The following is a 13,561-nucleotide window of genomic DNA, read 5'->3' as shown; positions in this document are numbered from 1 at the left end:
TGCTGACCAAAACTAAGCCTAGCACTGTGCTATGTGACATTTCTTCTATTTCCCCTTGCACAACGCTGTATGTACTGAGATGATGCACTGATCTTTCTTCTCTGCACTATAATTCCCAAAGTATTCTAGCCTTTTCTATTTCCTCCAGCAAAACTTTAATCATGATGTATTTTGCGTTGCTGTTAGCCATTAGATGCATAATTGTCCTTCCTTAAATCATATTAAATTATCCAGCTGATTACCTGCTTCAGTAGATTGTCTAGATCATCTTGCACGTTGCTTACCACGAACAGTATCAGCCGAGCATCCCATCTTCCTGCAGCCCTGACAGAAGGCACTGACAATTTCTTCCAGACCAGCACATTGCAGCTTCTTCAGATTGCCAGTCATTTATTTAAACTCAATATTTTTATGACTCCCCCTCATTTTTTTATTCTTGCTCTTGAAGTCATATTTTTTTAATGATTGCACAGTTAAACCGATAAAATTTACATCCTTGTTGGCAGTGCATAGCTTACAGAGGATGCTGTGCCAGGCAGGTGTTTGGTGTGCGGGGCCCAAGCTGATCGGAGGTAGCAAAGCAATTTCCACCATCTTGTGACCTTTCAAATGCTTTGTCTGCTCTCTTGCCTAATATTACTGACCTGGCAGTTGAGAAACAGTATCCTGGACAGTTCATACAACAATTAAACAGAATTTAAGTTTACTAAGCCTCAGGGCATATCCTGTTTGACACTGATTTCTGTGATCTTTTGCTGTTTGTTATGGGTAGAGCCTGTGAGCGTGAATGCATGCAACATTCGTCATAAAGACGTCAGAGTTCCCAGCAGTGGAAAGCCTGCAGTGGATTTAGTGTAATCCCCTTGCTCTCAGACTTCTGCCCCCCACTCCTCAGCTTTGGGCAGAAGCTCTGTGGTGGCCAGGGCATTGTTTGGTCTCTGATCGAGTGAGCATTTCCGAAGGCCAGCCATTAAAGCACAACCCTCACCTGCCACCACTGGGCTTCATTCATGCATTCGTTTTCCTTGTGGCCCATCCCCAGGGCTAAGGCAATTTCAGTGGGGAAATGGACTTCTCTGTGCAAAGGGATTGTTCTGAAACAAAGAAATGGTAAGAACCCATGTAAAGTTTCTCCCTGGGATGAACCATGGCACACCAAGAGCTGTGTGCACCTTCCAGTCCTGTACAGGAGGTAATGGGCTGAATTAAGACATCGTATTCATGCCTTAAGTGAAGGAAGATAAAATAAATCCCAAGGGGCAGAGCCCACGCAGTGACTATTTTATTTACGCTATCTGTGTTGCACTGAGTAGAGCAGATTGGGATTCTCTGCTCTGCCTTACACTTCAGAACTGGGGCTGGTCCCAAGCAATGCGGCAGCACAGAGATGAGCTGCCCAAATTCATGTCTGGGGTAAGCAGGGCTGCCTGTGCTGATCACATTCAAGCTGCACCAGCTCATACTAAACATGAGGCTGTTTTCTGGGTTGTGTTTTTCTTTCTTTCCCAGTAATTTCCACTGCTTTCTGAAGCAGTGTTGCTCCAGGAACCTTCTTCAAACTTATTTTCTCTTCCTCCCTTGCACTAGCCAGTATTGTAAAAACGATTCCTTCCTCCTGCAGACATGGTCTGTACAGTTAGCACACCCTGAGAGCCAGGCTGTCTGGCAGCCCTGTAGTTTGCCTTGTGCTGACCACGGCAAGCCCCAGTCAAACCTAACCACAAATGTAAACTCCAGCTTTCTGATCGTGCTGACGGGGGCTTCAGGATTTGTCCTGCTCTACATTGCCATAAACAGCAGTCATGAGAGCGCTCAGCAGCATTCTTCATCCCAGCTCCTGGTGGATGAGGATGCCTGTAGATCCCCCTGCCTGGGATCCTGAATGCTGGGCTTCCTTCACTCCTTGGCCCTGCACTCACCAGGGCTGTCACGGCCTCGGGCTCCTGCTCAGCAGCCTCTGAACCCTTCTTCTGCCAGGAAAAGCTTGTGGCTCCTTCGCCCTGATGGACTTGCACTCTAATTTCTTGCCTTGGGACTTGCAGGTAATACAAACCGCCTAAGAAAACAATTATTTTTGTATCATACAGGGCTTGATCACTTCTGGTTTTTTTTGTTTGTTTGTTTGTTTTGTTTTTTTCCAAATAATATGGGTGGTAGAACTTGAAACTTTAATCCCTTATTCTGCTAAACCATTGCTTTATTTATGTGTATGTGAAAGTTTTATTGCACATCTGAGAGTAATCCTAAGGAAATGGACAGGCCGGGAGGAGGTTCTTGCCAAATCCTGGGTAGTGCAGCAGGGCCACGGGGTAGCTACGGAGTCGATTTGTGGTGCAGTCCTAGACCTTCAGACCCTGCAGGTGGGAACACCTGTGGCTGCTACACCCGAAAAAGCAGGATATGACCTGGGAAGTGAAGCACTTGCTGTGCTCTGGTTGGATGGTGTAAACTGGCTGTGTCTTAAGAACAGCAGACTTTTTCTCTTCTGGGTTAACTATAAAAGTTGTTTTTTCTTCAGTTGGAGGCTACTTGAAATTTTAGTTACTGTTCTGTTCTATCCTAACATATTTATGGTCAGGAATACCATAGGAAAGTCTTGTTCGTGTTTGCAAGGTGGTATAAAATTTAACAGAGAACAGATTGAGACAATCTACCGTGCCCCAGATGCTATATAAATACAATCACAAAAGCTGTTACAAGGATGTAATGTACAAAGACATTCCTTTTTTCCAGTTATTAATGGAAATGTTTAGTCTTATGCCCTTGCTTTTGTAAGCCACAGATGTTACACCCTCTGTATAAAGCACACTTTCTTTCTTAAGGCAGCATCTCTAACTCATCCACAGATGAAAAAGCTGAAGAATACTCCAGGAAGAAAAAAAAATCAGATAGCTGCGATGACATCAGTGCTCAAGTTAAGTCATTGTCAGCTACAGCAACCACTCTCACCACTTCCTTTCCTGAACTCAAATAAACTTCTGCAAAGGGCAATAGGATATTTGTCTGAACTGCAGCTGCAGGGACCTGTCATGAAGTCTGCACTGGGACCAGTCTGAGCTCTCTGCACAGAACTCGAGCTGGCTGGTTTGAATTCAGCAGCTTCATTCCATAATAGTTTTAACCACAAGGAAGACTGAAGTACTCAGTCTTGGTGCTCGAGTTTTGCTCAAATCTTTCTCCTTGCAGGCACAGCTCTCCTACAGGAGGAAAGTAATAGTAAGGAAATGTTCCAGCACTGACAAACTAGCACTCAGCTCCTGTCCTATGTGCAGGATGGATGCTGCAAACCTTTCAGCAAAATCAAGGAGAGCTAGGCTTGCACAGGGATACTTCTATGACACTAGTGCTGATTCCTTTGGTGGGTCTGTGGTTTGTGTTTGCTCTGGAGGGGCATTCCTCAGCTCCCTTGGTTTTTAGCCTGTGCTGGGAAGCGGTGGATTTGGTTGTTGTTGTGAGGAACAGTTTTCAGGATATGGAGCAGTCTCACAAATGGATTGCATGTGTTCACTGGATCTGTGTGCTTGGAGATGGTATGCTCTAGAAATAGCATTATAGATCCTTCTTGGTGAAGACCATGTAATATTTTCAGTACTGAGTAAAATAATTTTGTTTCCTATGAGTTCCTATGTTTTAGAAAACAGCAGTGCTGCTGGTTGCGTGGCTTCACATGAAAACCTTTGCTTGCTTGTTTGGGGCAGCCTGCCTTTAACAGCACCAAGCATCTTCTGTTGCATCCAGAGCACCAGTGTGGGGATACGTTTGGGCTGTGTGGGCAGGGCTTCTCTTCAGCTGCAGCCAATATCACCACTGTCAGGGACTTCTGTGTGGGGACTCCAGTGAAATCCCTTAACGCGTGAGATGAAGGTTATTTCGGTGTTTACTGTTTATGGTGGATGTGCTTGGTGAAAAGAGAGAGCCCGTGTTCATCTCAGTGTTGGGAACACTCTATTTATAAGTTTAATTTCTTGCTGAAGGTCTGCGTGCCCAGCTGTACAGGAACCACTCCTTAGCACAAGTAGCTGAGTTTCCTCTTTTTGCATGGTGTATGTATTAAGTCAGTTTTGTGCATATTCTAGTGGTATTAAATTCATCTCTTTGCAACAGGAAAAGTCATCCATAATCTAAAAATACTTCAGTAGTTTTCTTCTGTTATTTTAGTAGATAAGGTTGTTTCCTATCAGCAAGAATTCAAGAGGTAGCCTAGCTTAGAGTAGATCGCCCTTATAAATTATATTCTCCTAGGAGGAGAAGAAAATCAGAAATAATAAAAGAGCTTTAGCTAGGGAAAAGGCTAATAATGTCACTAACCTCATGACTTCAAGTATGGAGATTATCTTAAAATATGAAATTCATTATGTTTAACATTCATGGCAGTGCTGGACTGTTTAATGAGAAGCAACATAATTGATTGATTTCCATAATGGGCCATCTACTGAAAAATATTTGGGGAATAATTGGCTATTGGCTATCTAAATAATTTTGTTAACCATGGTTTTGCATGTGATTCAAGAGAAAGAACTGTTCTTAACCTGGAAGACTTAAAAAAAAAAATAATAATAATAATAATAAATAGCTGGTATTGTAAGTACATGTATCATCAAGGAAAGTAAAAGCAGATGTCCTGATGTTGGCAGCTGTCTGAAAATATCAAACTTTAAATCAGGAGCAGGAATGCCTCTCCACGATCAGAGCAAGTGTTATTTGTTTGAAGCGTTATTTTAATTCAAAAATTCCATTGCATGTTTTCTCAGTGATTTTGGTTACAGCATTTAGCGGTGTGCAGCCCCCGTTTATGAGCAGGGTGTCTGTGCAATGGGCCGACAGGAGAAGAGCCCCAGCCCCATGGGCACGGTGGTGTCCTGTGCTGGGGGTGTTGGTCCCACAGGGTCGGTGCCTGTGCTGTGAGCAGCCTACCCGACGTGCTCACCTGTGTGTCTCCCAACAAGGAGATGATTTGGTGGCACTTGGGGTGAACTTGCGTAAATGGATGCCCTTGGGAGAAGGAGCTTTGTTTGAGTGATGCTCTGTTCTGGATGCTCGCTTCTGGCAAAGAAAGGATCAAGTCTAAAAAAGGCACTTAAGAGTCCCCGTACCAATTTCTGCTCTAAACCATGGAATAGAGCTACCATTAGCACATCCAGTGGGTCCCTGTGTCAGGGTGCAACTATTGCCCACGTCTGTCCATGAAACTACTCCTAAATTTGGGTACTTCTAAATCAGTTCTCAATCTGTGAAACTAGCGCTCAAACCGCATGGAGGGCTTAAGCCTGGAGACGTCACACCAGTGCCTAAGAGTTGCACTTACCTAGATTCAGTGTGCCAGGTGCTGTGCACAGAGCAGGAAACTTTTCCTGTGCTCCAGAGCAAATAAAAATGCATGCCCAGGAGGCAGGGGGGCTGTAGTAAGGCTAATGGACTTCAGGAGAGCTTTTTAGTACCCATTAAGGTGCCTTATAGGCGTTGGTTTGCCATTTGATTTTGATGAATAATGCTGTAGTAGTCATGAGTGAAGGAAAGGCTCTATCCAGTGATGAGGATGCTCTGGCACCTTGTTTCTGTTCCTGCTGAAGCTACTGCTCACAGATTGAAGGAGATGGATTCTTTCACAAAATTATATTGAAACTTGCCTCTGCTAGATGGGACCATCACCACCTTAACTTCAAAAAGTTATATGCTTCAAGATTAATAGTGCTATTTAATGATGAATTTTGGAGATGTTATGCTAGTTCCATCTGTAATGCAGTGGTTTTGATGTGTTATCTTTAACTCTTTCACTGAATTCAATGTTTTGTATTTCTGTCAAAGTTATCTCAAAATGAATTCTGTGAATATCTTTGTGGCAAATTCCTTGAACGCTGTTGAAGGCCAGCTAACATCTGGAGAGCCACTAGAAAAAGGTAGAAAAATGCTGTTTGAAACCTCTCTGAATAATTTCAGGCATTGCACCAGTAGTCTCAAATGTATTCCCATTAAGGCTGGCTTCGTTATTGGCACTGTGTACCCCTATCATCCCAGTCTACAGGGGATATTCACAGGGAACATAAAAGGATTTCTGCAAAATGATATTTCTAAAGGAAATTCTTTGCGTAGCAGCCCCTCGTACTCGCAGATGCTGTTTTTAATGCAGCCATATTCAGCCCTGGCCTTGTGATTGTACTGAAGTAAAATGTTCGGGCTAAATTGTTTTGCCTTTGAAACAGTCCACAACCAAAAACCCTTGGGGGAAAAATGAGTGTATAATTTTCTCACTATTTCAAACCTCATAAGCACCAAGAAAAATAACATGATTCATTATTTTGGAGTGTGTTGATTAACTAGCAATTAAAGCTTTATAGTATTTGCTTTCTGAGACAACAAAGGCCAGTTTAATGCCTTTACTTTAGTTTCAGCTCATTGGACTGTCTTCATACCTGGTGTAGATAGATAAACTATCTGAAAGCATATGAAGTACCTGCATGCAGCTGAACATGGCCCACTTAGCTCAGAAATGTGATGGGTGTTCACGGAAGGAACTTTCATTCATTCACAGCATCTGGTTCCATTACATTCAGCCCAATCAAGCTCTGAAATTGAAATTAAATGACTTTCGATGGTAGTAATGTAAGAACTGGGGGAAGGGAAATATCTGCATGGCAGAGGAGGCTCTTAGTGAGGACAAGCCATGTGAAATGCCTTGAAATTGTTTCACAGAAATGACTGGATGCACCAGAAGATGAACTTGGAGCTATTTCATGTGTCCAGAGTGCATTTCACCTCCACTTTAGGGTCTGGATTGTCTCTCTAGCACTGGCAGTGCTATAGTATAACCCCTCCCTGCCCAGGCTGTTAGGCCAGCTCAAGGCTTCCTAATGGGTGATGTGCTAATGCCCTCCCCTGCAGCACGCCTGCTGCTCCCCCAGAAGTGCTGCTGCCACCCCACGTCCTTCATGCTTGCAGCACCACGGAGCCATCCCAGCACTGCTCCTGGCTCTTGTCGTGGCAGTGCTCTCGTGCTTGGTCCCAGTGAGCTGAGATATCTGTGCACTGGGATGGGGCAGGATTCCTGAGCTAGTAGGAAGAGTCCCTGCTTGTGGCAGGGCGTTGGAATTAGATGATCCCCAAAGTCCCTTCCAACCCAAACCAGCCTGTGATTCTGTATCTGCCAGGGGCAGAGCTCGCCCCGGCTCGGCTCGCTGCGCCGGGGATTCAGGCAGCACAGGAGCTGTGCTGGGGTGGCAAAACAAGAGCTAGCAGGAGGAGGAAGAGTAGAAAAGAAGAGTAGATAGAGGGCGTTATGCAGAACCAGAATAAAATCAGCAAAATCTGGAAACTGGCCTTGGCTTCCAGCAGCTCAACCAGCTCTGCGCTGCAGCGTGAGCAGGGGAAGGTGGTGTTTGTGTGCAGCTGTTGGGAAACACCAGCTGGAAGAGCAGGGTGTTGCAGTGCTGCTTTCTACTTTAAGGTCCCTGGTAGTCTCTGTGCTTGATGAGAAGTTTAGTGCAGCTTCTAAGTCCCTATATTTATTTTTGCTGCCATTACATCAGTTGTCTTTCATTGTGCAGCCATAATTTTCCAATTAACAGCATGCAGTAGGGTAAGATATATACCACAGGTGCACTCTATATACACATTAAACATACAGTATAATATAATGTGTAATGAATTAGATAATGTATTTTGTTATCATAGAATCATAGACTGGGTTGGGTTGGAAGGGACCTTAACAATAAATCGTATACATATTGTGTAATGTGTACAATATATATGTGCATAATATTCATATTGAAATACTGGAGTTTGGAGGGCCAAAGATGTTGAAGTCTGCCTAGGCAGCTGACCATTAGAGGTGTCAGTGCTCTGGCATGTTTGCAACAAAGCTGTTGACCAGCACAGGGCAGCTTTCTGAGTCATGGAAAGAGCAGCTCTGCGCAGACATACCTGAGCCAAGCTCATACACAAGATAACTGCTGGGAAATGCGGGCAGACAGTTTCCCAGGCTGAGCTGCTAGGCCCACGTGAGGCTTGGACTTTGCTTAGGGGAACGGGGATATGCTGAAGGTTATGGAAACACCATTTGGCTTGTAGACACAGCTGCTGTTTCTGCACTGCAGAAGTTACCAGAGCTCTGGGTGGCATCTCCAGGTCACTTTTCCCGTCGGTAGAGTGCTATCACCCTCCTATGTCTGAGGACGTGTTGTCACAGTGGCAGCAGTAGGATCACTGATGAGAATACAGCAGCAAGTCCTGGTCCCAAAGAGTTTGCTGGGGGTGTCCCAAAAGGAAACTGGGAGGTTCTGCCCTGCCACCTGTGTTTGCTGGGCACCAAGCACCAGCTCAAGGCCTGATTCACAGCCTGCTGTGATGGAGAGAATCGATCCCCAGTGTCAGCACATTCCTGCTCTTGTGGCCAAGCTCTTGGCAAGCCACTGGCACCAGAGCAAGCTTGAAATGAACACCTTGCTTGCTTTCTGCTGGCACAACAGGAAAAATGGAGGGTAAAAACACAGAAGCACTAATAGCAGAAGCACAGGACTAGCTAACTACCGCCTCCCACCTCCTCGTGGCTCTTCCAGGCTCGGCTCAGGGATGAAATGAGGCCTTTATTAACCAAGATCCCAGGAAAGAGCAGGGTTTCCAGCAGCCGCACAGGTACTGGTGGGGCTCGAGGCCCTGGCCGCCCACAGCTGTGTGACACGGGTGTCCCCACCTGGAAGGGGGCCAGCCGGGAGGACGGCTTGCTGCAGCCCCCTGGGCAGCTCTGTGTTAGTGAAAGGGAGTGCAGCTGGGGTCTGCTCCCCCAGCTGGTACCGGGCCTGTCACACAGAGCAAGTGCTTCGTTCCCACTCTCTCAATACCTCATTGCCTCTAATGATAAACTGCATTTCCACAGCAGTTTCCCTGGTCCTGAAGCAAGCTGCATGCAGCTGTTGTGTTTCCTGTTTATGCTCAGTCCCCGAATTAGTCACCTCCACAGATTTTATCGGAACTGTTTCACTCTTGCTTTTGAGCAAGATGGTTTTGTGCTTGTAAAGGAAGGATTTAAAAGAACACGAATCCATCTAGGCTCGTGTGTAGCAGCCTCAGCTGGCTGGTGCTGTGCAGCTGTCAAACAGGCAGGGTCCTGCTCCCTCCTGCCCACAGTAAGGGCTGGGGGGCTCACCTCAAACCCTGATGCACCTTTTCCTCCTGTCTTCTTGAAGCAAAATACCCACGTATGCTGCCCTCTAGCCAAGTCAGGATTTAAACAGTTCATTTAATTGCCAAACTTTCAATTAAATAAATGAAGAAAAGATTTCAAGACAGGAGAGGATGGCAGTGTTTCCATGAGGTGTTGAATTTCTCACTTTGATACAGGTGTGTTACTGTTTTCCTTTTTTTTTTTTTTTTTCTTCTTTTCCCTGAGTGCATTAGGACATAGCATTTATTTTTCTAGGTTAGTGGGTAAGATCCCATGCAAATTTTTCCTGAAAACATGCCTGCTTTCCTTGTCCAGGAACAGCCTCCCTTTTCATGTCTATATTTAGCCTTCTCATAAACATGGACAGTTCCTAAAAAACAACGTCTTTCCCTTTATGCAGCCAAGTCTGCCAGAAACAAGTCCAGAGAAAGCAGTTTCATTTACCACACTGTTTCTCTAGCCTTACTATTTTTGGAGGTGTTTTCAATGGCAAATGCACAGAAAGCAGAAGCCATTTCAGTTCCAGGCATTAAAATCAAGTTCCCCCACATTAGCTGAAGAATGAATTTTACAACACATCACTCTTACTGTCTTACCTGAAATGAATGATTTAACTGATGACTATAATTTAAATCAAAATACTGCAGGCTTAGTTTAGGGGAAAACAGGGGGAGGGGGGCTTAAATGAGAAACAAATACAGATTGGAACTCTGAATTTTGTTTTCTGATGCTGATTTTCAAAATAATGACTGTATTTCCTCCTGCTGTGCATATTCCACAACACCAGGCCCCCAAGGCAGGTGTCACCCTGCTAGTCCTGACACGGCTCCGCTTCCCTTGGTTGGGGAGGTGATGGGCACCTTGCTAAGGGAGACTTCTGGGTGAATGCAGTCCACCTCCTCTGGTGTGTAATTAAGCAGGCCTTTTCCCACATGAATAAATACATACATAGTCATGAAAAAAAATAAATAAAATAATAAAAGAAAAAAAAGAAAAAAAAAAAAAAAAAAAACAGAGAAGAGATCAGCTAATAAGACCAAGCATGAGTGGAAAGACAGCAAGTGCTCCATGTATAAATACCTGCTACTCAGAAAAAGAGTGGGGCCAAGCATACAGCTCTGCAGGGCTTTCTCATTAGGAAGGACTTCCCGTGGAGGGGAAGGCTGCCTTCCTCCTGACTTGAGGAAGAAACCTGTTGTCTCTCAGCACATCAGCACCTTCCAGGATCTGCACAGCAGATGCGTCCCAGACCTGTCCTTGCCAGACTGCCCCAAATCTCACTTCGCTGCCAGCAGAGACCTTTGTTGGGCTGCCCACCACTTTACCAGCAGTTATATTTGTGTTCCTTGTTCCAAAATACGCTGCTGTGAGTGCCAGTCATTGCCTAGGCCTCCCGCCTACAAGACATAGAGAAGCTCAAGAGCGCTTCTGCGTCCTGTTCCTGCGCAATGTCGGGTGATGAGAACCAACCCGAGCCGTGTTGCATACAACAGCATTGTCCTAACTTCTATGGCTGTTTATTCACAGGTTTTAACAAATAGTATGTGAGCAAACAGGTGTGTAACTCATCTGTCATACCATATTTATCCTGGATCAGAGACTGTTTTGCATGAAAGCTGTGTGAAGTGAAGCCTGTGAGAGGCTGGAAGTGGCTGCCTGAAGCCAGAGGTTCCCAGGGCAGGGCAGCGCTCTTGGCTGCCAGGCTGCAGCGTGAGGTGCCAGAAGCGTCGTGGTGAGAGTGATAGTAAGGTGCATGTGAAAGGCCCCAGTCACATCTGCTTTTTCTTGTTCCAGCTGCATTTTCTCGTGATGTAGCAGGGAGCCACCTTGGTTTTTACAGGGTCCCAACCTGTGGGATGGTTTTTCTTCACATGTACGTTTGGTGATTTGTGGAGAGCACGAAGATTTCATTAATCACAGAAATGTTTATACAAGATGAGAGGTTCTTTTAGTCTGTGTGTCTGTGTCTGACAGATGAGGCTGAACTTCCCTGAATGCCAGGATAGCCACAAGAGGAGCCTGCAGTCATCGGGTTGGTGGTTGGAGCTGAGCTCTGTGATGGGTATCACAGCACCTCTCAGCCAGAGCAGATCCACTTCAGCAAGGCAGCAGGGAGTTCTGATGCATCTGCAGGCAGTCTGATAGATATGGGCAGTTAGTGCTGACTTGGTAGCCTTAGCAGTAACAGATTATTATGCACAGATATACACTAGCCCATCCATCTGTTAATTATCTTCCCTGCTCCCTGATCTACTTAAAAGGTGGAATATTTTTCTCAGCTGTACATGTCATGTATTTATGTTGGAAGCAAACGGGTGATACAGATTCAGTGCTTACTTTGTTTAGAAGAAAAGAAGGTTTTCTTTTGTCTTAAGTGTGTTTTCATTTTAATGTAACATAGGTTGAATTGTGAATAGGTTTTCAGAAAGCAAAAACAAGGCTTTGTCTGGAGTCTGCAGGCTTTGGCTGGAAAATGCAAATCTCTTTCTTTCTTTGTTCCTGAGCAAGAATAAAATGCCAGGGTTATGTGGAATCAGTTACAGAGTTGTCCCAGTTGGTTGTTGCAGGGCAATTAGCTTGGTATCTGGAGGCCAGATCTTCTCATGTGCCCAAGCACTTGGACTTGCAGCTTCACTCGGAAGGTGCCATCCCAGTTGTACTGTTCACTGACTCTTGACATGCAGAAGTACTGAATGATAAAAAATATTTCAGTAATGACTTGGGTGTGATGGGGAGGGAATGGAAAAGTACTAAAACCCATTTTTGCCCAGTGTGGAATTTAGTTGTAGTCCCCAGTACCACCCTAACACAAAGGGAGGAAGAAGAGAAGCAGGAGCTAGTTGGGACAGGGAGCCAGGGAAGAGAGGCACTTGGGCTCATTTAGCACAGCTGAATCCCTGTTTGATAAAAAGAAGGGCAATCTGTTAAAATACTCATGCTGCAGGAGCTATTATCCCTTTGGTAATCTGGGTGTCAGGCTGCCTGGGGCCTGGTGGGGTGAAAAAGAATACAGAAGCCCCACACTTACCTGGAACAAGCCACGCGTGGCATGCAGGGCTGGAGCAGAGCGGTGCAGCTGCCCCACGCTTTCCAGCATCACGAGGAAATGCTGTCCAGTGGTCCTGCCGGCACTGCTTGTTGTGCTGGCACCTGGTTTTGCGGGGTATGGCAGACAGTATGGATTTTCTCTTCCACACTGAAGGTCCTTATATTGCAGTAAAGAAACAAATAAGAAGAAAAACTTAAAAAATAGAACTTGTGAATCTCTGTGTAACTTCAAATGCACCCCAATCAAAAGTGCCTCTGGGTACGCTGAGCTATGAAGAATAGCATTAAAAAGGTAAGTAAGCTAGACCATGGCTTGTAAAGAAAGTTCATCGGTATCACAGACCCTTTGTAATTTCAGATATGAAGTCTCTTCTGGGAGAACAGTAACTAAGGATACCAAAAGATATAGCATGACTTTCAAAGACTATGTTTATAAAAAAAAAAAATGGTAAAGGAGAAAAAAACACAAAAACAAACCAAGCTGTATGCCTCATCCTTTCTGTGTAACCCAGAGGTGATTAGAGACTTCCTGTGAAGAAGCAAACCGTTATACATAGATGGTAGAAAAGATGTGAATAACCACATCTTAGAAGAAACATCTGAGGTTTTACTTAAAAAAAAAAAAAAAAAAAAAAAGGCTGGTAAGGACAAATCTGCCAGAGAGGTAAATGTAAAGAAAAAATTAAAGAAAACCTGTAATCATTCCCTAGAAATGAGATCCCTGCTGTAACAATTAATTCATAAAGCTGCCAAAGACTTTCAGGCCTGTGGGAGTCGGCCTGGCATACATGATTAATGCTAACTGCAGGTGTGTGGCTGCATTTCCGAATAACCAGCCGTAGGGGAGGCATCAGAAATTACTTAACCCTGCCCAAGTGGGCTTTGTCAAGAGACCCCCTACGAACAGATAACAAGAGGAAAATTGTAATTTTACAGCAATTCAACAGGTAATGTCGAACGCCTCTTGGGGCGCTTTCTGCTTCAGCAGAGGAAAGGCATTAGATATGATGGAAGGGCGCTCTCCATGTCACAGATCTGAAGGGATTCAAAGTCCCTCAGTGTAGCTTCCTGGTTGTCCTGGGCAGCTTCAACTGGGGAACAACACAGAGAAGAATCCATTGTCTGTCTGTGTTTTCTCCTTGCAATCCTCACTGGAAGATCCACTAGCAGGAGGTGAGGTGGTGTCTCGGCAAGCTGTGTTTGAGGCCCCCGCTGCTCCGCGGGGTGTGCATGGCTCAGCCCCACAACTCAGTGCCTCACAAGGGGAAAGGGAAGGGCAGGAAGGCAGAGGACCTCGAGCCATGATCATCCTCTCTTTGGGAGGGAAACACCAGGTCAGTTTAGTCAGGGGAAAAG

General features: G+C 45.1%; 1 protein-coding gene and 1 long non-coding RNA gene across 7 annotated transcripts in view; one reads left to right on the top strand and one right to left on the bottom strand.

The window, feature by feature from the left end:
* The window catches only part of LOC311441093 (glypican-5-like), a 410,588-nt gene that overhangs the window by 350,761 nt on the left and 46,266 nt on the right, over positions 1-13,561 (top strand). The window lies entirely within an intron of this gene.
* LOC311441095 lies at positions 10,790-12,779 on the bottom strand. The gene is made up of 3 exons (XR_014695796.1): positions 12,683-12,779; positions 12,186-12,362; positions 10,790-11,846 (listed from the first exon to the last, which is right to left on the bottom strand). It is a non-coding gene; the product is annotated as an uncharacterized lncRNA (long non-coding RNA).

This window comes from Aythya ferina (genome assembly GCF_964211825.1).
Source record: "Aythya ferina genome assembly, chromosome: 9".
NCBI classification, from domain to species: Eukaryota; Metazoa; Chordata; class Aves; order Anseriformes; family Anatidae; genus Aythya; species Aythya ferina.
The sequence above is the reverse complement of the archived record's forward strand: the minus strand, read 5'-3'. Positions and strand labels throughout refer to the sequence as shown.